The sequence below is a fragment of the Macrobrachium rosenbergii genome, chromosome 11, assembly GCF_040412425.1.
Source record: "Macrobrachium rosenbergii isolate ZJJX-2024 chromosome 11, ASM4041242v1, whole genome shotgun sequence".
NCBI classification, from domain to species: Eukaryota; Metazoa; Arthropoda; class Malacostraca; order Decapoda; family Palaemonidae; genus Macrobrachium; species Macrobrachium rosenbergii.
The window spans coordinates 44,578,892-44,602,038 of NC_089751.1; the positions used below are offsets into that span (position 1 = coordinate 44,578,892).

At 34.7% G+C, this 23,147-nt stretch overlaps 1 long non-coding RNA gene across 1 annotated transcript; it reads left to right on the forward strand.

Moving 5' to 3' along the window:
- Positions 1–6,145: 6,145 nt before the first annotated feature.
- LOC136843588 (uncharacterized) lies at positions 6,146–8,785 on the forward strand. Its single transcript, XR_010854597.1, has 3 exons — positions 6,146–6,905; positions 7,072–7,255; positions 8,398–8,785. It is a non-coding gene; the product is annotated as an uncharacterized lncRNA (long non-coding RNA).
- Positions 8,786–23,147: the final 14,362 nt, after the last annotated feature.

Below are 23,147 nucleotides of genomic sequence, written 5' to 3' on the forward strand. Positions count from 1 at the left end.
GTTTTGAAAGTCTTTGGTAATTGGAGTCAAACCTTTCACATGCTTAGGAAGTAAAAACAAATTGAGCTGTGCAATGACGATAGGTAAAATGCAGTAGTGTTAGCAAGCTGAATTTAAATAACTGTTTTATCTATTCCTTTATGTTTCATTTAAACCATTGGCTTTATATAGCCGCTATAAATAAAGTCGCACTGCAGATCAAGACATCCATCCAAAAACTTTACTTTCTATTTAAGAAATCTGTAAGAACTGTTCACCTGGATTCCATTCAGAGAAAGATTCTCTTGTTTCTTATTATCACAGAAAACTCTTGGACCCCACTTTCATGCTATTAAAGATCTTACTCACATCAAATCTTACTCACATCAAGATCTTACATCAAGTGTTACTCATTTGAAAATTAAAGATTCTTCTCATGTTATAAAGAACCACTGAATTAGTTTGTTATTTAAAAAAAAATTTAAGATGACCTTTTTTTAAATAATAGTGCCAACTGGTATTTAAAGCCATTTTTCGGGTTTAAAATTTGCAATTACTAAGCTGAAACCTTTTATATTTTTAATTCGGGCTTCTTGAAAGCCATGTATATTTCATTTCAAACAGTTCATTTAAATGCCAAATAAATAATTACATATGTGAACCGTCCAATAAATGAAACTTTATAGCTTAAAGTACAACAATCAGTAATGCCTGGTTCCATTCTCAACTCAGTTTAAGACTTGTGGGACGAAACAAATTCACTAGTTCTTGTAACAAACTCACTAGCTCTTGACTAACACAGATGTCCTGCTTGTACTGCCTTAAATGACAGTAAGAAGATCCTGTAGGTAAAAGAAAGTGCTGCGGAAAAAGTATGTTGTACGAGCATTTCATTAAGTGTTAACTTTGACGAACTAAAGTTTTCACCTACATTCAAATTTTGTTTTTCCACTTGGGCAGTTACAGAAGTTATCCTGGGTTCAATATTTTGACTAAAATATTCTATTCCTCACAAGAGAAGTTATGATAACGTATAGGTCACATTCTTACAGAATTTGATATGGAGTTTAAAGCTTAGAAAGTAATGCTTTTTCAAAAAAGTAACTTATGCTGCGTTGAAATAAGTATTAATTTCAAAGAACACAGTACTTGCCTCTGTGAACGTTAGAAGTCCAATCGCAAACGAGGGTACACAATATACAATGTTGTGCTACAGGATAATAATTCTTCGTGTAATTAAGCTGACCCTAAGAGATATTCATTATTTAGTACAGAAACACATGAATCATAGCCCAGCGTTTTTCAAACTTTTTTTTTTACTGCTGCCCACAACAAGAACCACATTTTACATTGTAATAAATCAAAGACAAATTCTATTCACTGCGTTCATATATTTAGCACCGGCAATTTATATGTAATTTTCTTATATTCCGCACATACTGGAATTGTATGTCTCAATTTGTATGAGTGTAAAAATGTTATTTTTAGAAAAATTAATTTAAAGGAAATTCAGACCCAAAGGTAAAGTAAATAATATTTAAAAAAAAAAATATTATATGGTTGTGCTTGTTTGTTCATAAACACCTGATTCCAGCTGGGAACAGCAGCAAATGCCCGTCATATCGAATACAGTGCTGAGCCTGTTTCTGTCCTTCGTCTTTGATTTTTTTTTTAAAAGTTTATTTTCCAAAATAAGCTGTACATTGGTTGTTTACAAATATTTACATTCATGGTGAAAGGCAATTTACAATAATTTTGAAACATTTACAAATTTGTTACGTATTTATCCGTGAAATATTGTTTTTAATTGAGTTGATGTCGAAAATCCCATTTCACATGAGTAGTTGCAAAAGGCAAAAACAATAGAACAGCCTTGTAACTCAGTAGTGGAAATTCCCCTTTGTTCTTAATCCAAAATGAGCACAAATTTAAATTCTCAAAATCATTCATAAGTGTGAAGGAACAACTAAGATGCAGCAATTCAGCTCCCTCTTCACGCAACAAGTTGAACTCAATTATTGATCCAGGACTTTGAAAAGCAAATGGATTTTTTTATCCAGAGGTTATTCTTCACTGGTTCAAATTTCTCTTTAGGAAAATACTTATCAAAGTTTTGAGATATAAAAGTGAGTTGTGGCAAACTCTAGTTTTAATCCTCTCAATATGTCATCACTGACATTGCTCTCAGCAGTGTGTTGTAACAATGTTGGGAACATACATAGGTGGGATGATCACTTTTATGCCTTCCTCGCCATAGCCTCAACGTCGTATACATTTACTGAGAACCTATATTTCAGGACAGTGACATCTCATGAAATATAAAGAGAGTAAGTACAAAACCTTACGAAATATGACTAAAAAAAAAAAAAGGTAAACAGTAGCAAATGCCCGTCATCCTAATTTCCGGATTTTGATTATATAAACCCCCATTTAAACTTAATATGTTAAAAACTTTTACCTGTATAAAAGACTGATGGACAAATTGACAGCTACAAAATTCAAAAGCTTATCTAATAGAAGCACTCGAGAGAACATATTATCACCGCCTCCCTGGAACGGATCGTGATCCGTTGACGAACAAGATAGATAAACTCAGTGAAAAAAATATGTATATGTAATACGAGCTTACCTTAATGTTTAAAAGTGCGAAGACTAAGTCTGAGTAAAGTGAAAAAAAATGTAAAGACTGAGAAGAAATATGAAAGTTATGCTATGTAAAATTTTAAAAACCGAGAAAAATATAAAAATTACGTTATATAAAAACTGTTGACAACTAGGCAATCAATTTTGGAACAACCTTGTTTAACAATTAACGATTCAAGACGAGTGAGTGTGTGTGTGTGTGTGTGTGTGTGTGTGTGTGTGTGTGTGTGTGTGTGTTTGTCGAATGCCAGAGCTGTTGATGACAACTAGTTATTAAAAGTTAACCGAACTGGTTTGATAGTTAACGATTTAAGGAAAAAAGAGAGGGGGAAGGAGAGAGTGAGAGACTGTCGATTGTCTTGGACAAAACCTTGAAGTTGTTTCGACTGCGATAACATCCTCTTTGTATAATAAATTCTTAATATATACTATTACGTTTTGATTGGTAAAGCCTGCCTTGTCATGGGGGAAAGCGGTAAAACTAGGGATGATTTATGGGTGCTGTGCAACATTTATAGTTGTTTATATTCTGCACTTTGCACCCACTTGCGTTTTCTTTTTCTGTCTTTTTTCTTTCTTTTTTGTCTCGACCCATTTTATTTAACTCGCGAACCACCGAAGGGTTGGGACCCACAGTTTGAAAAACGCTACCCCAGTCCATTAGAAAAAGGTTAATTGAGGAAACCTTTAATGATCACAGTTACATGAAAACGCAAGTTTCCTATGGTAGGTATTAGATATTATAATTAAAACTTTCAAAGACAAGGATTCACTTTATTTTGTCATAGGCTTGGCTAACATAATTCAAAGAAACGGCAGGGAAGTATTAAGGGGAATCGGTGCAAAACTTGAAATACCACAGATGTTAAATGACGTTGTTGAACACTTTAGATATAAAACGAACTTTTTCACATCAAAGCAAGTATAAACAAAATTATGAAAACTGAAACTGCAGCCTCAAAGTGAGAAACTGACAGAAAAGAAACAATAAATAAAATTAAAACTTAGAGTCAGCTGAGACCAAAAGAACTTCCATTGCCATATCTCCATGTAGACCTCCCTGGACATCACCGTACACCACTGTCACTTTCACTTTGTTTCACTTTGTTTGGTTTTATGTACAGCCCTCCACAGGGATAATTCCCTCTCTGGCGGGCCCACGTCCGTTTTCAAAATAAGGTGCTCCTTATATTTTATAATTGTCTTTCAGTATTTTCTCGTCAGTATCGTTGCTCCTGCAGAATAGGAGAGTCTTTAGCTCCTTTTTAAATTTGCTTTTTTCTTGTATGCTCTTCACTTCAGGTGGTATTTTATTGTATAGTCTTGGTGCGCAGTGTACAAATGCTCTCTCGCCTAGCTTACAATTTATTCTAGGTTCAAATAGCCTATATGCTTCGCTTGCATGTCTGATTACAATATTCATTTCGGGTCTAAAGAAGATCCACTCACATATATAAAGTGTTTATACAGCAAACAACAGTTTCTTCTTTATCGTAACCAGTAAATCGTCCACGGTACGACCACCTCCATGTCCAAATAGCACAGTGAAGACTCGAGAGCTTCGTTGACATTGAAGCGATTTTTGAAATGTGTAAGATTTGCTTTCACTGAAGGTAGTTCTCGCTGACGTCACAATCAAGGCCGGTACTTTCAGACAAGGTTCATTTACAAGAGAGACAAATACACCGTTTTTTTATTGCAGTGACACTGAACAAAGTCTATTGATGCTTTGGCACTGGGTATTTGGCAAGATGGAAAAAAATGGGAAAAGCATTCACTTACCGAAAATGAATGAAAAACTTTCTGTGTGAGGACGTTTATGAAAAGTTAAATATTTCTTCTTGGAACTTTTTATAGGACCAAATATACGGAAGGATGGGCGCCTCTTACGTCGTTCTTCATTATCTTTATTATTTCTGACTTGGTCCCCTTCTAACGAAGGAGTTTTGTGGGACACGCAAATTCATTGGACATAATCACGCAGGGATATTCGGAGAATCATCTGGGCTGCTCCATATTAACCGTCAAATTCACCTTTCACGACACTCAGATAGTAAGAGTTTTTAATTTCGTCTTGAAGGAGTTGCTAATTTCAGTCCTGATATCAAGCGGGAGTTTACCGTACAATCTGGCGGATGAAGATGTGAAGGCTCTAAAACAAGCATTTGGAGCGGATATTGTCTCATATAACTTGAGACTATCTGTAGCTAGTCTTGTGCTGGACTTACATTCATAACTGAAAAAGAAAAATTTCCTATCTTATATAATGCATCAGGCTGTATCTACTGAGAGCGTCAATACTTCGTTCATGGCGAGAATAAACGGTGCATCAAGATATTCTTTTTCACTACAACTGAATTGAAACAAGGATCCAAAAGTTGCTTTGCAATGTAAATAAAAAATATATATGGTTAATTTTACACTCCTAATAGCGTGAAACACAATATCAAGTTTGTTAAGAATAATGCAATAGATAAAGAATAAGGCAAAAACATTGTTGGGGGTTCCTTCAGAAAATGAACGTATCTCGCCATCCACATTAGGAAACCACAATTTTAGTACAATCGCTCCGAGAGCATAAAGGATACGAAACAGTTTTACACAGGGTATATCAAGTGGCTTTCATGCCCCTTCATGGAACATCTCAAACAACGTAAGCTTCACTATAGATTGCTTATGCATTGACAAAGAATGGCGTTAACATTTGTGTGATTTTATTTAATAATTTCTTTTGAATTTTCGATCGTAAGAGACTTTTGTGCGTTGGGAAAAAACAGCCAATAGCCTTGCTAGGATGTGTATCCCATACCTTGGCTAATATATATATATATGTGTGTGTGTGTGTGTGAATGTTATAATTCAATTTATCAGAATGAAACAGGGCAAACAGAAGACTTGTGCGTTAGGGAAAAACAACCCTTAAGCATATACTGTAGGTGCGTATCCCATGCCTGGGTTAATATATATGTATATATATATATATATATATATATATATATATATATATATATATATACTCTGCCTATATATATATATATATATATATATATACAGTATATATATATATATATATATATATATATATATACTCCTCCATCAAGTATGTATGTATGTATGATATATAGAATGTTATAATTCAACTTATCAGAAGATGAAACAAAACTTCCTTTGGTAGTACATATTCCTTAGAATGCAAAAATAAGGAAGGTATTCAGTATTTTTACAGGGCAAAAATTTTCATAATACATCCTGTGTTCCGTAAATTATTGATAAAAGTTTTCTGTCATGATCATGATAAAAAGAAACCAATTTTGTTAAAGAACTGCGAAATCATAAAAGACAATCAAACGTTGAAGCACCGAGAGATCTTTTAAAAAAGTTTCTTTTCAAACAAAAAGCAAGGACGTCGGATTCAGATTCTTTTCGCGAAAATCGTCGAAGCTTCAAGTTACTCCATGGTCCTTGATGGTAACGTCAACACCAATGGGTTCCTCGGCTTTGGGCAAGCAGATCTTATGGTTTCTTAGTCTTCGCCGCGGGAATAACCAGGTGTCATAGAGTTATTTCGTTCTTCGGAGAAGAACTGGGCATTTCATGGAGGTTTCTCGACTACCCGAGGTGACGTGTATATTTCTGTATCGGTTGGATTTGCTGTTTTTGAGTTGGATGGTCTGAAGGATGGTCTACGTAAAGTCAAGGCGTTTCTCCCAGGCTCTGCGAAGGCTAAGTTTCTTTAACGTTATGTTAACATTATGCACTTGTGACAACATCTTTACTTCATTTAAGTATATTTCCCCTATTCATGATTCATGTGCCCGGTTTAATGTAATGGCTTGTTGCATTAGGGTTATTTTTGTTGGTGTTGAATACATTAAAATTTGTACCTTGCAACTGTAGCTTAAACTTACTACAATCTTATGTTTTATAAGCATTTTTAATGCACTGACTATTGTAATAGATGTGAATATTAAGTTTTTCGTGGACAACAATGAATGTCTTGTATTTGGTAATTCTTAATTTACTCAGTGTTTTGTAAAGCAGGAAATAGCTTTAATGCTTGTTCGTGTATTTGGAAATTTAATTTACTCTTATTTTGTAAACTTTAATTCTCTTATTTTGTAAAGCAGGTAGTAGCTTTAATGCTTGTTCGTCCATTTTTCACCTAAGTTATAAAACTACAGTAGGGTATGGGTTATTTTTCCACTACAGATTTAATATTTTTCAGGTATGGAGATCTGATGGTCAATATTTTTCCAGATATGGAGATGTGATGGTCTATGAAGGTTTGTATTTGATCTTTGTATTGTGAAATGTGCCAGTTTAGATCTTAGTGATTTTCGCGTGTAGCTTCTTTTTTTTTATAAACTTTTCCAATGTTAATCTTTAAAGGAATATGGATAGTTTATTAGAAAATCCATATACTGCTATAATGAAAATCTAACTTTTCAGGTTTTATTGAAGTCTAAACGTTGAGGCTAAAGGCATCTGAGGAATAAGTGAAGTAGAAATCCTTAATCCATTTTACTCCATGCAAGTAAAGTTAACCCAAGTTACATGAAGATGGAGGATAAGCTGATCAAAGCTACATGAAGATGGAAGTCTTCCTTCTAATGTTTGGCTCAATAGAAACCAGGTGAGGCATCAACAAAACATTGATCTTATTTTGATCAATGTAACTATCTTCTTACCTCCACCCCTACAGGGGCGGTGCTCCTGTAGGGGTGGAGTGCCTTCTTCCCCTCTCGTGTCCTGTTCCATAGGTCTTATGACCTATGGGCAGGCATGAGAGGTTTCGCTAATCAATTTTGCTTTTCAGGTTTTAACTGCAGCCCTTTATTTTTAGACGCTCGTACCTTGACTTTTAAGATTTTTTTTTATATTCAAAACGTGACTGCATATATTCAGCACAAGTATTTTCTCTAGTAATGTTTTTCTTTTAAGTCTTTTAGTTTTGCTTTCAAAGTTTAGTGATAATATATTTTAACTTAATGCGAGCTGCCAAACATTTTGCTGGACTTAAGTAACTCGATCTGTTTTAATTTCTAAAGTTGATAGTTTTACTGATCTTTGTATTTGACTAAAAATTTTAACTTCTAAAAATGTTGCCGATAAGATTTAACTGTCGGGGAATGCATTGCTATAAACTTAAGCTTTAACGTAATTTTTGTATAGATCTTAATTTTGATATTGAGTTTAGCCTAAATTATAGCTTCCTTTTGTTCATAATTCAAATTAACTTGACAATTGATTACTTAGTTATATGCCAGTAACACAAAGCAAGCCTTGTATTTTCACTTCAATACAATATACAATAGACAGACCTATGCTAAAAGCTTGGCTTTATACGTCCTGTACCAGTAAGAAGTTGACACTTTATTTCAGTAATGTTAAAGTTAACGAATTCCCTTGCACTAGTAACTTAGGCTATGTCATTCGTTTGCTTGAAAGGCAGGGCAAAGTGACATTTGTTATTTTGCTTTGGGAAGCTCAGAGCAGTCTTGCTTATTTATACGGTCTGTCCTTTTGGTCACTTCACTTGTTAGTACCTTTGGCTTCCTCTGGTCCCTTGGTTTGCCAATGCATTTTGATATTTTTTCCTTCGTTGCCTCTAGTTAGAGGCTCTTAAGTAGCTGATCTGTATAGGAGGAAAGTCGATCTATTGTAAAGGTTTTTCATTTTAGTCAAACTCTTGACTGTTCAATAAGACTCTTGGTTTTAATTTTTTTGAACTGTATTAAAAAAATAGTACTGCTCAACTTTTTTTCTTCCTTACAGGATGTTGACTTGAACAGTTATGCAAGAAAGTATTATTCAATTATTGCAAAAAGTATTCAGGAACTCTACTGTGTTCGGTGCTTTTACTCCAGCACCTTTTAAGTTAGATTATAAGAGTCGGCCGTTACTGATATACTTACCTTTTGTCATAGCTTGTACAGCATTGATGGTTCAAAGGTATCATTAGCGATTTGATACTTCAATACATAGTATGTAATGTGCATGTGAACATGAATGTTCGTACCTTCGCTAATACTAGGACCTGCAGATTGGTAAGCTGTCTTGGCATAGATAACCAGTTAAATATCTTTAGAACTTTTCAAGGTGTTTACTTTCACAAGATGGTTTTCAAGATTTTAGATCAACCAATTAAATATCTGAAGGACTTCTTAAGGTGTTTACTTTGACCAGATGGTTTTGAAGATTTTAGATCAAACTATATATCATTTCTTAATATAACATTTAAGAAACAAACAGTACTATGGTTTAGTAATTTAACTCTATTAAGTAATATGTAATGATTTAAATGTTATTTAAATGTTTAATAGCCTGGAAGTTCACTGTAAAGGGCTGAAAATATGAATTTTAAAGTCTTAATGAAATCAGACAAAAATCCTAATAAATGTTTAATAGCCTGGAAGTTCACTGTAAAGGGCTGAAAATATGAATTTTAAAGTCTTAATGAAATCAGACAAAAATCCTAAGAAACAGAACTATGATACTCTTTAAATGTTTAATAGCTTGGAAGTTCACGGTAAAGGGCTGAAAATATAAATTGAAAAATGAAAGAGGACAAAGGTCCTAAAAAACAGAACTCTGTCGTAAGCAAGTTGTGCTTAGAATGTCAGAATTTGATGTATTATGAAACAAAATCTTGAAGGAAATTTAGTCACTCCATAAATAAGTCGCCTTAGAAATAAGTCGCCGTAGGACTTGCTAGAATATCTTCTCGATGGAAATGCATTCCACACAGTAAACTCTAAAGGATAAGGTTATCAGTTAGTGAATATTTACCCCAGTAAGTAATTTTGATATTTGAACTGTGGTAATAAAATAGTCATGTTCAGCTTGATTCAAGCTGCATGCTGGACGTCGCGGACGTGTTCCTTCTTATTTCAAGGAAAACTAAAGAAAATGAAGTATAGTATATTTTTATCTTCACTGAACTTGATTGCCACGCTTTCTACAGCTGGCGATCGTCACCTGTCCGTGGACCCCGAACTTAAATCGGTCCTACGATGTTATAGTTTACAGTAACATTGTTTTGCTTACGTTCCTGGCTTATTTGTCATATACGCGTAAGACATAGCGCACTGGATCTGCAGTTTGATACAGTAGGACATGAGATTATGATTAGACTAAAAATTAATGTGTAGGCACTAGACAATACAGCGAAAAGGTTTGTTTCACTAGCTTCTATTTTAAAGCAGGAGCATGCTGTCATTATGCCTGCAGACTGTTGAGAGGATTAATACCACCGAATTGTCATGGATTATGAAAATTCACGAAGTTTTAATTGAAAGCTTTTTGCAGGTGCACAATTTTATCTTGTGGGTGAGAAGACATAACAAAATTGGAAGAGAGTTAATATGGAGTTGGGTCATCGGGAAAAAAATATAAATTTAAAAATGTATCCTGGGTTAAAAATTACCGCGAACACCTTCATAGAATACAGTATGAATAATCTATCATGAAAGTGCGTATAGTAAAGACACGTGGAACGTAGGGTACCTAACCAATGCTCTTAAGACAAAGCTAAAATGTTGAAGATGACACGTCACCCAAGAAATGTCTTAAAAATGTAGTTACGGGAAAGGTGAAAATGTTTGTGCATAATCATAGTAAAAAAATTCAAATACTGTAACAGAATGGCATGTCACCCAAGAAATGTCAAAGGAAAAAAGGTGGTTGCGGTAAAGATAAAAATGTTTGGAGACCATTATATAATCACAAAATTTAATTGCTGTAACAATGACACGTCACCCAAGAAACAGACTTTAGTCAAAGGGAAAAAATGTGGTTACGGTAAAGTAAAAATGTTTTGGGATAATTATAATACCACAAAATTCAATTACTGTAACAATATCTATGGTCGTCGAAATTTTTTGACGCTATTTCAGGATTCGGCTAGCAAAGAGTATCTTATGTATTAATCTCCTTTGGCCACGTATTAAAGCTAGTATTAATTATAAAATACGTTGACAAATATTACGAAAGTATAGAAAAATGTAAGACGTACCAAAATACAACCGCCGGAAGCATAAAACCCATAGGAGTAATGAGAAATCTAGAGTACCAGAAGTACGATTTGGCGAACATTCTAGAAAACTCTTAATAAACTGTTCAGAAAGTTGCCACAAAACAAACATTTAAGAAGAAACTAATATAAAAAAAAAAGTTGACCAAGAACGTGGTATGCAAGATATTGAGTGTAACTGACAAATTAGTGGGGTTGCTAGTTGAACTAAATGAACAAAAAAGGCCCTATAAAAATGATTATGTAGAGGAGGGTGGTTGTGCTGTTATATCTACCTAGAGGTCAAGTTGTCATTTTTGCTCAAGGGAAGAGGAGGAAATTTTGTTCCAGAAGGGGGCTTATTCCCCAGGTATAAAATTCCTCCCGAGAAAACCAAACATAGGATCATTTTTCCCGGTGGGAACTGATCTATGGTTGGGGGAGGGGGGAAGGGTGGACAAATATATACAATGGGTCTGATTCCAAGAGTGATTAAATTTCTTCGTTATTAGCTTTTTAAACATGGATCTCTAGAAATATCTATTTTAAACTCATTATTTATATAATTTATATAAGTTATTCGTACTGTTTTCTTACGAAGGTGTTGGAAGTACTTTTTAATCCTTAATACATCTTTAAACTTCCATTATTTCCCTGATGACCCAACCCTATATAATAATTAACCTCTCCCCAGTTTGGTTTCCATTTGATTTTCCGTTTCGTTAAATCTCATCACGGGGCTGAATGACCTTATGGGTCTCAGTGCTTGGCTCTATGCCTAATGTCCTGTCCACGCTAGCGGGCATGCCCGTCGGGCGCTTCCAGCTGTTTATATTTTCTCTCGCTTATGAAGCAGCGTTACCAGACAATCGCATCGTTCTGGCTCCATACTCGGTCGGTCAGTATAGTGGAGCGGGTTATGGCCTGTCCACACTAGCAGGCATGCCCGTCGGGCACTTCCAGCTGTTTATATTTTCTCTGTTGCCAGGCAATCGCATCTTCTGGCTCCATACTCGGTCGGTCAGTATAGTGGAACGGGTTATGGGAACAGTGTTTGCCCGTCGGGCAGTGCCCGCTAGTGTGGACAGGGCTTTAGTCTGATATTCCATTCCATCCCACAATGGGTTTGATTATGAGTGGGCCCGAACTCTTCCGAGCGGTCATGCATGAATCCCTCTCCGCCTCTGTTGCCCTAAACCAGTGAAATAGGTGCCTAGGACTTGGAGGAATTTTAATATGACACAGCTTAAAACTTATAGTAACTTGCTGGGAGACCAGAGGGTGAAACTTGCCGAAGCTATCCTTTCCACGTGGAAAAGGCAACTTATAAATAGATGAATGCACATATATGCATGTAAACATATATATGTATATATATTACATTATATATATATACATATATATACTAATATATATATATATATATATATATATATATATATGTGTGTTAATATATATATATATATATATATATATATATATATATATGTATATATATATATATATATATATATATGTATATATATATATGTATATATATATATATATATATATACTCTTCTCTATATATATATATATATATATATATATATATATATATTTTCCTGGAGGGTTTGTTATCCCTGTTTTTGCAGTACTTCCCTTTATGTTTTGGCTTAATCGAATCATTTCATGCAACAGCTATTTGATAGTTTACAAACATTGTGCAAGACTTGTTTGCAGTGGTAATAATCGTGTTTTGCGGAGTTCGGTGGTAATTATTTGTGTTTTCATTATTTTATTTAATATTTGTCGCATTGAAACACAGTCATCTAAACATTATTTAGATACTGGAACAATCACACCTTTAGGTCATTAATTGATGCATTCCATCTTCATATTAATCTAATTTGCTTTCATCTGTTTTTTTTTTTTTTTTTTTTTACGTTCTACCTCGCGATCCTTATTACTTCTCTGTTACAAGCACTGTTTTACTCCGTAGACAAAGTCAAACAGTTATTTGGGGAAACGGCTCTATAGATGTTGACGGCTTTGCTGTGGAGAGTATCTCCTGAAGTGAAGACATACAGAAGGGTACTAGCAGCAGATGGGCTCAAGAACTAGCGAGCTCATCCACTTCAAACACTGATAAGAACCATCCATTCTAAACGTGTATAGTGTTGTACAGTATATATAATAACAGTATAGTATAGTATAGTATAATACATATACATATATAGACTATATATATATATATATATATATATATATATATATATATATATATATATTACTATACATATTATATATATATATATATATATATATATATATATATATATATATATATATATATATATATATACTATATATGTATGTATATATATATATATATATATATATATATATATATATATATATATATATATATATATATATATATCTAGGCGCAGAATGACACAAACATCCAACGAGTTACATACGGTAATAACTTCTACAAGTTAAATCATGACTGAATTAATTTATAAATATACTTGTCCCAAGTGTGAGCTGGAAGCCTACGTGGGATGTACGAGACTCCTACTGAATGAATTCGTCTGTAGCCATCAGGGGGTTAGTTATAGGACCTGATGTAGGATGTCCAGTTCTGAATCATCAAACATCCGCAATTACTCTGCAATCTGCAAAACGTAGATTGATATCAAATAAAAACTTCAAAATAACAGCTACAGCCCAGCGCGACGACAAGCTTACGACTCGGGAATTAGTTTTCTTAAAACGCCCAAACCTCTTCCGCGCCTTTGTTTATTGCCTTTTTTTACTCCCTACCTGTTTTATTCTTTTATGTTAAGTCGCTTTTTTGCTGCTTACTGGGTAAGTCTGTTTTTATAGTATTTTAATAAATTTCTTTTTAAAACTATATTTTATGCAGTGATGTACTTTTATAACTGAAAATTGTGTAATTGCAGACTTGAAGATGCAAAGGATTATTGCGAAACGCCTCCGGGCCCAATTAACTATTGTTCGTGAGCCTTCCATCTGCCCTTGATGTCCGTCATATTTTGGCTTCGACTTCATCATCATAGTATATATATATATATATATATATATATATATATATATATATATATATATATCATATATATATATTTGGAGCCTAAAATGTTAAAAGTAGTCTCATTGACTTGCTGTGTTCTTTTCCCCAGTGCGAACACGCCCAAAGTATCGACCCAAAGCCATCCCCCGCCCCCTGCACCTCACGCGGTGCACTGTAGGCATTGCTTATTATAAGGTTCTTTGCAGCGTCCCTTCATCCCCTGGCTGCAACCCCTTTTATTCCTTTTACTGTACCTCCGTTCACATTATCTGTCTTCCATCTTGAGATCCACCCTCTCAAACAATTGCTTCACAGTGCAACCGCAAGGTTTCCCTCCTGTTACACCTTTCAAACCTTTTCACTGTTTCCTTTCCAGTGCTGAGTGACCCCATAGGTCCCAGTGCTTGGCCTTTAAGCTAAATTTCATATTCTATTCTATTCTATTCCCAAGCCATTCCTTGATCATGGGCTTTGCCTCATGTTGATCGAGTCTGTTGTTCTCGCTCCCTCCGCCGGACATTTTGTTCTCCGGGTCACAGGACCCTCCACTTGACTTTGAAGGAGGGCAGGTGAAGGGTCTTCACAGGATTTCCAAGATTAAGAGGGGCTTAGCTTGGACGCTTCAGGAAAAATGGGGTTCGTATTGCTTTCCAGAGAATATTCCACGAAAGGTTTTGCTTGAAGCGTTTCGAGAAAATGATACTCTTGTACGAAGATTTTGTCAGAAATTTCCGTGATAATGATTATGCAGTAGTGGTAAAGGTAGCAGATGTATCAATAATATTGCCTCGACTTCAATAGGTCATGAAAATAGCAAGTGGTAAGTTGTATATGTAAATGCATTATGAAAATATTATGGTAATTAAGTATTTAGGTGTGGTTTTGCTGATGAATTTTGGTCATGTGTTTACCAAAGATATTCTTGGTCATGCGTCACTCACTGTAACAGTTTTCTTTTGAGGGCACATGAAATGTTCTGTAGTGATCTCGTCATAGCTATTACCATTAGCACTATCTTGGTTTTCGAATTTTAATGGATAAGTGAGTGGTTTTGAATTTTCCCAAGTTTTTCCCAAGCCAGCACAGAAATCAGGTGCCAACTGAACTACTTTATCAGATTGCTCATATTTTCTTTAATAACTGATTTTAAGTTTTCTAGCTTGTTCTGGTTGCTTTGGTGGTTCAGCATTTCTGTACTCATATTAGATAGCTATTATCACGTTCTGTTGCTCTAATAATTCCTGCCATATTCTTACAATTAGGGTAATTGTTTTGTTGTTGTGCTCCTAGGATTTTAGATTAATGTTACATGATGTCATACTGGCTCATTTTGAATGAATGAGCTAATATAACCCCTCTGAAGTTCACCAGATTAAAAAAAAAAAAGAGCATTCGGGTACCCTCAACTTCCGCCAAGTCTGAGCAGTGCACCAAAGCAGAGCTCTCCCCTACCAAAGATGCGCTCCTATCTCAGAGAATTTTATCAGTTGATGTTAGTTACAAAGCTCATCTTCCGTAAGCTTTTCGTGGAAATCAAACTCATCATTTTGTGCAATATTAGTTAACACAACCAGACAAAGACATAAACTGATGTAAAAAAAAATATAACCAACCTGATGGCAGCAAAAAGATTTTTTGGAAACTCCAATTTACGACCAAGAGTTCGAGAGACTTCAGAATTGAAGGAAACAGTTGGAGAGACACCAGAATACAAAATTTTGAGGGACACGAAACAACCAAAGACTTTGGAAAACAAAGAAATAGGGCAAAATAGTTGCAGATACACCTGCATGTGAGAAAATTTCGAGAAATCGCAGAGTAAAGAAATGTGTGAGGAAAACCGGAGATTCAAGTCTGATAATCATCAAAGTATAGTTCGAAGCATGGAGAATCTAATAAGCAATCATCTTCAACCAGTTGTTGAATAATGAATTAATAAGGACAAGTCAGGACGGGCAATTTAGTTTAAAGGCCACTGCAAGAAAATATCGGCAAAAGATAACGGTTTATTGACATATTGATTTATGGTCTCCTCGAACGTGATAAATACAGAACTTGGGTCAGGTTGATAATACCCGTTCCGCAGTTTCCGAAATTAATGACTCTACATTTACCCTCAGTATCTCTTTATGCAGATGTCTGCAATCTTTCGTTCTTTTTCTACCTCATAATATTTGAAACTAACTCTCAGACAATTTTTATATTTTGAGTATTTTTTTCTTTGAGTGGAAAATTATAGACTAAGCTTTTGGGTATGAATAACAGTAAAACGAAAAAGCAAATGAAGTAGTAGAAGGAAATTTTTGCACCTCAAAGCAGTATTTTTCATCATCTCTTAGAACCCTTATCAGTTTCTTCTTTACTTGTAACAAGGGTTCTGTATCTGATCTTCCTGTATCGTTAGTACTAGTATATTAAGATTTGCACAATAATGTTTCTGAAAAAAAGCTTTGAATTGAAAAGCCAAATAACAACAATTTATTGTTAGAAAGGATCAATACAGCATTAGTATCCACTGAAGTTATTAAGCAAAGTCAGGATGACAATCAGTAAATGCTATAATTTTCTCCAACATTGGGAAATTTTTCTTTAATCCGAAAGCATTCGCTATGGTGGGATTTTAGAGATCTGTATCGACTGGTTTGAAATAAATTTTGTCTTATATCATGAGTTTAGGATTCCTGTTTCAGTAATGAATACATAGTGAATGGTAGATATGAATGTTCAGTTTTATAAAGGTAAATCGAGCAGTTTACCATTTACTGATTAAAATATTTTCTCATGCTTAGTTTATCATTATCAATCCTGGTAACGGTAGTAACAATAGCAGCTGCTATAGCATTGCTCTAGTCCTTTTGCTTTTCTAAACCCATTCGTGTATGTTCTGTCTGAAGTTCAACTTTAAAAACTGTTTCTAGCATATATTCGTTCTAAACGAATTTCACTTCGCATGTTTGAAGCGAAGAAGAAGAAGAAAGAAGAGAAGAAGAGGAAGAGAGAGAGAGAGAGACAGAGAGCTCGAGTACATTCAGCCTCTGTTTAGATTAACTCCATTCCAAGAAAGCCATAAAGGAAGATGGATCGTGATGAAGATGCGTACATCATCGCCACCGAGATAAATTACAGTACGGGGATAAAACTGACTGTCTGTGGAAGTGGCAGAATGGGATCCCTTCTGGAAGAGCGATTTTACCTAAGCAAATGAAACAGGTGCAGTACTTAGCAAATGATAATCTGTTTGGTTGAGTTATTGTATATCTTTTATTTTTTTCTTCTTCTCAGCTTTTGCGGTTTAGGAGATTCATATTCTCCTCATTCTCGCTTGTTCCTGCCAGGAATCGAAGTTTTTACTAAGTTATTCCAACGGATATATACTTTTAATTACTGATTATTAGACAATGGCAACAGCTCCAGTAATATGATTTTTTTTAACCAGTGAGTTTGAAAATTAATACAACAGTGAACGGCAGTAATTCTCCACCTAAAAGGCTGGCTTCTCACAATAGACTTTCTCTTATGATTTTTGTAGTATGTGTTGCTTAACATTTTGCTTTCGTCGACAATTTAATCGTGAAAACGCTAATATATTTCATGTATAGGTAATTAAGAACTTATTTTAGGAGGAAAGAAATGCCGTTCATAAGTTTATAATTAGAATTTTAGATAATAAAATTCTTATTAAAATCATCGGCAGGTAATTCTTCCAAAATTTATTATTTAAACTACTGGAAAAGTTCGCTATTCCCATTTTCAAGATGTCTCAAAATCTGCACCATTTTATTTTCTCTCTGACACATTGCAGTGCTAAATTTACTAGCCTACTCTTTATCTCCTTTTAAGAAACTTCTCCACTCAACTCGCATTTCTTATTCAGGATTTTTCACAGGCCCTGGCCCTGGTTATTTTCAGTATTAATCTTCAGCTACTGTCTCCATGTCGCCCATCTGATTTCTGGATCGTGAATCCAGTAACTTAGTCAAGTGAGATTCTTCCAGCTCAAAGTTGCTTCCCTTAGCCATTTCCCTGGCTCCTTTCTCCTCCAGTTCTTTGAATAAAATGTAATTCAGTACCTTACTTCAACTAGTATTTTGGGTATTTTTATGAACTTAAACTTGTTTTGAAGAGATCGCATATTTCAAGTTGCCAGTTCTTACATTACTAACGTTGTGTCAAGATGCCAAAAGTTCTTGTTTTCTTCCTTGTCAGTGAACTTTATTTTGACGCTTCTCTTTTCTCTGCCCTCTATTTAAAATTGAACAGTGACGCTGTTCCCTCTTCTGTAAACCTACGGTGTACACGGGTCCTTTTTTCCTCTTGTTTAGCAATTCAGTCTTCACCATCATGCAGAAAGTGTGGAGGATAACTGGAATGAGAGGTTTTTGATATTAGATTTTCTTCCTTGGCTGTTAAATGACAAAAGTGACGGGGACCATTTGGCTGGTTTTTTTCTGGAGCTGATGCCCCTAGATGGCACATGCAACCACCCACAAACACACATATATATACACACATAAATATGTATATATATATATATATATATAAATATATATATATATATATCTCTCTCTCTGCTCATATTTATATATATATAAATTAAGGGATGTACAGTGTGTTTGTGTTAATAAATCATCTGTAACTTTTATTTCTTCACCTGTAGTATATATTTATCACCACAAACCTTGGACATGACATGACAGTATATATACTGTAACCATATACAACATATATATATATATATATATATATATATATATATATATATATATATATATATATATATATATATATATATATATATATATATATATATATATGCGTATTGTTAAATATTTAAGCATTTCAGGCAAATCCTGTCCGTTACCGTGGGATAAGCGATCTCTGAGTCAGCTGACAGTTGAACATTTCTGTACTACTTCCCGGAGGACAGAAAAGAGTAAAACCTCCCGTAAGAAATAAAAATTGGGATGATTAGCATTAGGGAAGATTTTTATTCCCGGAAATAAGAGGAAAATGATGGCAGGAAATTTCTGCCGAAATGCCTTCTGGTGATCTTAACCATTCCATCATCTTTATGGCATCCATGAGGTTTCATGACCCAACATTAGCATGAGTAGAATGTTTCTGAGCCATCCTCGAACTTGACTTTAGTCTTAAAAGTAATGCTCAGCTATCTGCTTGCAAGCACTGACATTTCGCTTTCGCCAGTTCTGTCTTCCCGGCTTTGATAGCGATGTTGGTCATATGGTTTCTTGTTGATTTGATCCAAAATCTTCTTATTTTAGACGATAGATTGGCAGTTAAGCTGAAGAATTTTGTTGGGTTTTAAATTGAATTGGTTATCTTGGAGATGAAATAATTCTAGTTGTTACTGACTAATGAAGGAAGGAATGTATATATTATATATACACATATACAATATAATATATGCTTGTCACTACAAAGCCGTAAGATCTAAGCGCAAACTACTCTTAAATGTAATTATTGCCTTATCATTTTAGAAGCTTTTGCTATGCGTGTAATATATATATATATATATATATATATATAATAATATACTGCTACTACATATATATATATATATATATATATATATGTGTGTGTGTGTGTGTGTGTGTATACACGTGTGTGTGTGTGTGAAAATAGTAAATGTTATTGGAAGAACAAGCAAATATCGATTTTAGAACAAAAAAAACAAAAACACAATGAATATATAAAAGTTATGAGGAGACTTGTTACTCGGGCCGCCCGTATTGAAACTCTATTGAAAGATTAAACATAATTTTATAGCTTTAACTGCAACTAGACCTGGTTTTACAGATTAAAAAAAACCATTATGAAAAATGAACGACACATAGGGAACGGAAGCACAAGTCCTAAACAACTCTCTGAAACGACATTCTAACCGTTTTAATTGTCTAAACGTCACGATTTCCTCCTCTGTTTAGTTTTCTGCAAAAGAAAACTATAGAGATGGGTTTGTCTGTCCGTCCGCACATTTTCTGTCCGCCCTCAGATCTTAAAAACTACTGAGGCTAGAGGGCTGCAAATTGTTATGTTGATCATCCACCCTCCAATCATCAAATATACCAGATTGCAGCCCGCTAGCCTCGGTAGTTGTTATTTTATTTAAAGTTAAAGTTAGCCATGATCGTGCGTCTGGCAGGCCACCACCGGCCCTTGGCTGAAAGTTTCATGGGCAGCGGTTGAGAGTTGCATGGGCCGTGGATGAGTTTCATAAAGCTTTATGCTCTGTACAGAAAACTCGATTGCGCTGAAAGAAACTTCGGCTCATTTTTTACTTTTTTTAATTTTTTTTTTTTTTACAGTGAATTTAGTTGCTATCTTAACTAGGATTTATGAAATTCTGGCTGCCAAGCCGATCACCGGGCCACTTCGGTCATTCAGTGCTTTAGACACTGAAAAGAATGAGACGGAGTGGCTGAACATCCAGATAAAGAGAACAGGACAACAAAGGACGACAAGGCTCTAAAGGTGGAACTGGGAAAAATCCTATAGTTGCACTAAGAGATGTTGGACAACAAGACTAAGAAAGGAAGCGGGAATCGACACACAGGCTCAAAATGGTTGCAAATAGAGGACGAATGCCTACGATGATTTTGATAATTGTAACCTCAACAAATGACTACTCCCTCACCATGTTAGATTTGTTAACTGTTAACCAGTCTGTTAATGCGCAGAACACAACAACACTTCCTCGGTTTTACCCAAAGCCCTTGTCGGGATCTTTCCCAGATAGTGACCCCCGATAATAATTCTTGGGGTCATTATCTTTATGATATTTACAGTCTTTTGTTTGTGTTTTTACAGTAATCCCTAACGGGCATGTACTAAAACACGCTAAGGTGAATACATACCAGGTTAAAACCCTTGGCAGTCACTATCTAAGAAAGATCCCTTTGCCGGTGTTCTCACTCCCGAAAATGAGCATGTTACTCAGTTGAGCTCTCAAAGAGTTGCGTATTAGTCTTCCTATCTTCTAAAGTTCTGGTATTTTTTACTTAAATGTTTTCATGATTTCAACCTGAGTGGATTTTATGATTCAAGTGTCTTACCGAGTCTATTCGTCTTTTGTAGCTTCTGACAGCCTGTTCGAATAGTTGATGAACAGTCAAATTGTATCTCTGGATGGTACGCTGGCTGTTTACTATTATATATATATATATATATATATATATATATATATATATATATATATATATATATATATACCATATACTCTAATAATATATATATATATATACAATATATATACATATATATATATATATACAATATAAACTATATATATATATATATATATATATAATATATATATATACTATATATATATATATATATATATATATAATGGCAGTGATACAGGATCTAAACTATGCTTAGCTTGTGTCTGTTAATACACTGCAGTTCCACCTCAGGTGGTATGTACCCTAGATAATCTGGCTGCACTTTAGAAGAAGAAACACCTCTCTGTGAAGAGATCTTTGCAAAATTTGATAAATTTGCGTATATTACATGATTTCTTAATCATAAAAGTGGATACATATATATACACATATATTTGATGCTATATATATTATATATATATACATATACATGTATATATATATATATATATATATATATATACCTTCTGCGCCTGCAACAACTATATACATACATACTTCTTAGTTCTTCTTTGGAGGGGTGGTAGAGCTTTCGACTGGCACGCTGTTGGTCCAGCGTTCGACTCTCCGAGCCGCCAATGATGAATTAGAGGAATTTACTTCTGGTGATAGAAATTCATTTCTCGTCGTAGTAATGGTTCGGATTCCTGACGTAAGCTGCCAGGTCGCGTTGCTGGAAGCGCGGTTGGTTCTTAGCCCGTAAAAGAAATAAGTCTAGTGCCTTCCCGCTGAGACCATTACCCTGGGAGGCTGTTGGCAGCTCAGTGAATACGAATTTAAACTAAGATATACTTAACTTACGTGGTTAAACTAAAAAATTGCCGTACTCCCAGAGGAGAGAGGATCAAATACTATTAGAAATTAACTGTCGTGTTTGTAAAATTCGATTTGTTTTATGCTTTTCTCATGATAATATGACCAAATCTCCGACAGCTTAGCAGTGACTAGATGCCTTTACATTTGTGTAATATACGCTGCTCTAAAGGGATTAGCCAGCGCCGCTAATGGACCTTGGGAAGTCTCTGTCTGTCTGTCTGTCTGTCTGTCTGTCTCCTTGACTCTCGCCTCTCTATCCCTCCATCTTTTTCTTGAAACTGATGCGTTTCACTCGGGGTACAACGTCGTCTGGTTCTTTCAAGAATCTCAGTAAACTAGAGATTGCCGTTGAGTGGCAGTAGAAAGAGAGAGAGAGAGAGAGAGAGAGAGAGAGAGAGAGAGAGAGAGAGAGCCTTACGCAGTTTTCTGCGTATTTTTTACAACAATATCCCGCACCGTGAAAATAAAAATTTTTCAGGAATATTGTAGCAGAGCGACTGCACCATATTTCCAGATCTTTTATACGAAGATCAAAGGTTATCTCGAAAAATTCCAGTGAATTTCCATTACTGTTTGGAATCATTTCATTCTATATCTTTTTAACGGGACTACTGCGAAGGCGAGGAAATCTCCCATATTTGTATCGAAAGAGAAGGGTTAAAACGCTTATCTCTGAATGACGTTTTCTTTCATAAATATAGAACGTCTGGATTTTAATCTTACCAATTTTGCTTTAGGACGGGAGTTGGAGCGCAAATAAAGGCAGGTGACAATAGAGTAGCTTGTTTCAGTGGCAGTTGATTATTTGAAGGATAAGACTCATTCACACACATACATGCATGCATACATACATACATACATACATATATATATATATATATATATATATATATATATTATATATATATATATATATATATATATATATATATATATATATATATATATATATATCTCTCTCTCTTTGAAGCAATTCTTAATATGCTCTCGCCCTTGTGAGAGATAGAACCCTGTCTCGTAATCTATAGCTTTATATATGCTTCTCAAACATCAAAGCAAGGATCTGATATTCAATCCATTTGTTGAAATCGGTAACGCTTACTCTGTCCATATGGAGGGATTTTCATTATATGACCTTTCAAAATTTATATACAAAAAAAAACTACTACTAAACACGCGGTGTTTTGTGTGCAAGTCTTTTTGCCACCTTAGGTTTTGCTTATTTCTGGAGAGCCATTCAAGATAGAATGGTGTTTGACAATGCATTCCAAGCCTTTTAAAAAAAAGTTAAACATTTACGACTTCTGTAACAATGAATTTTTCCCCCTAAAATAAGGCTTAATATATATGATAAATCCCAATTTTGCTATTTTAAATCCAGACGCCCATAACCCAAAATCTTGTGATATTTCTGAACTGCTGTTGAAAGAAAGTGGGT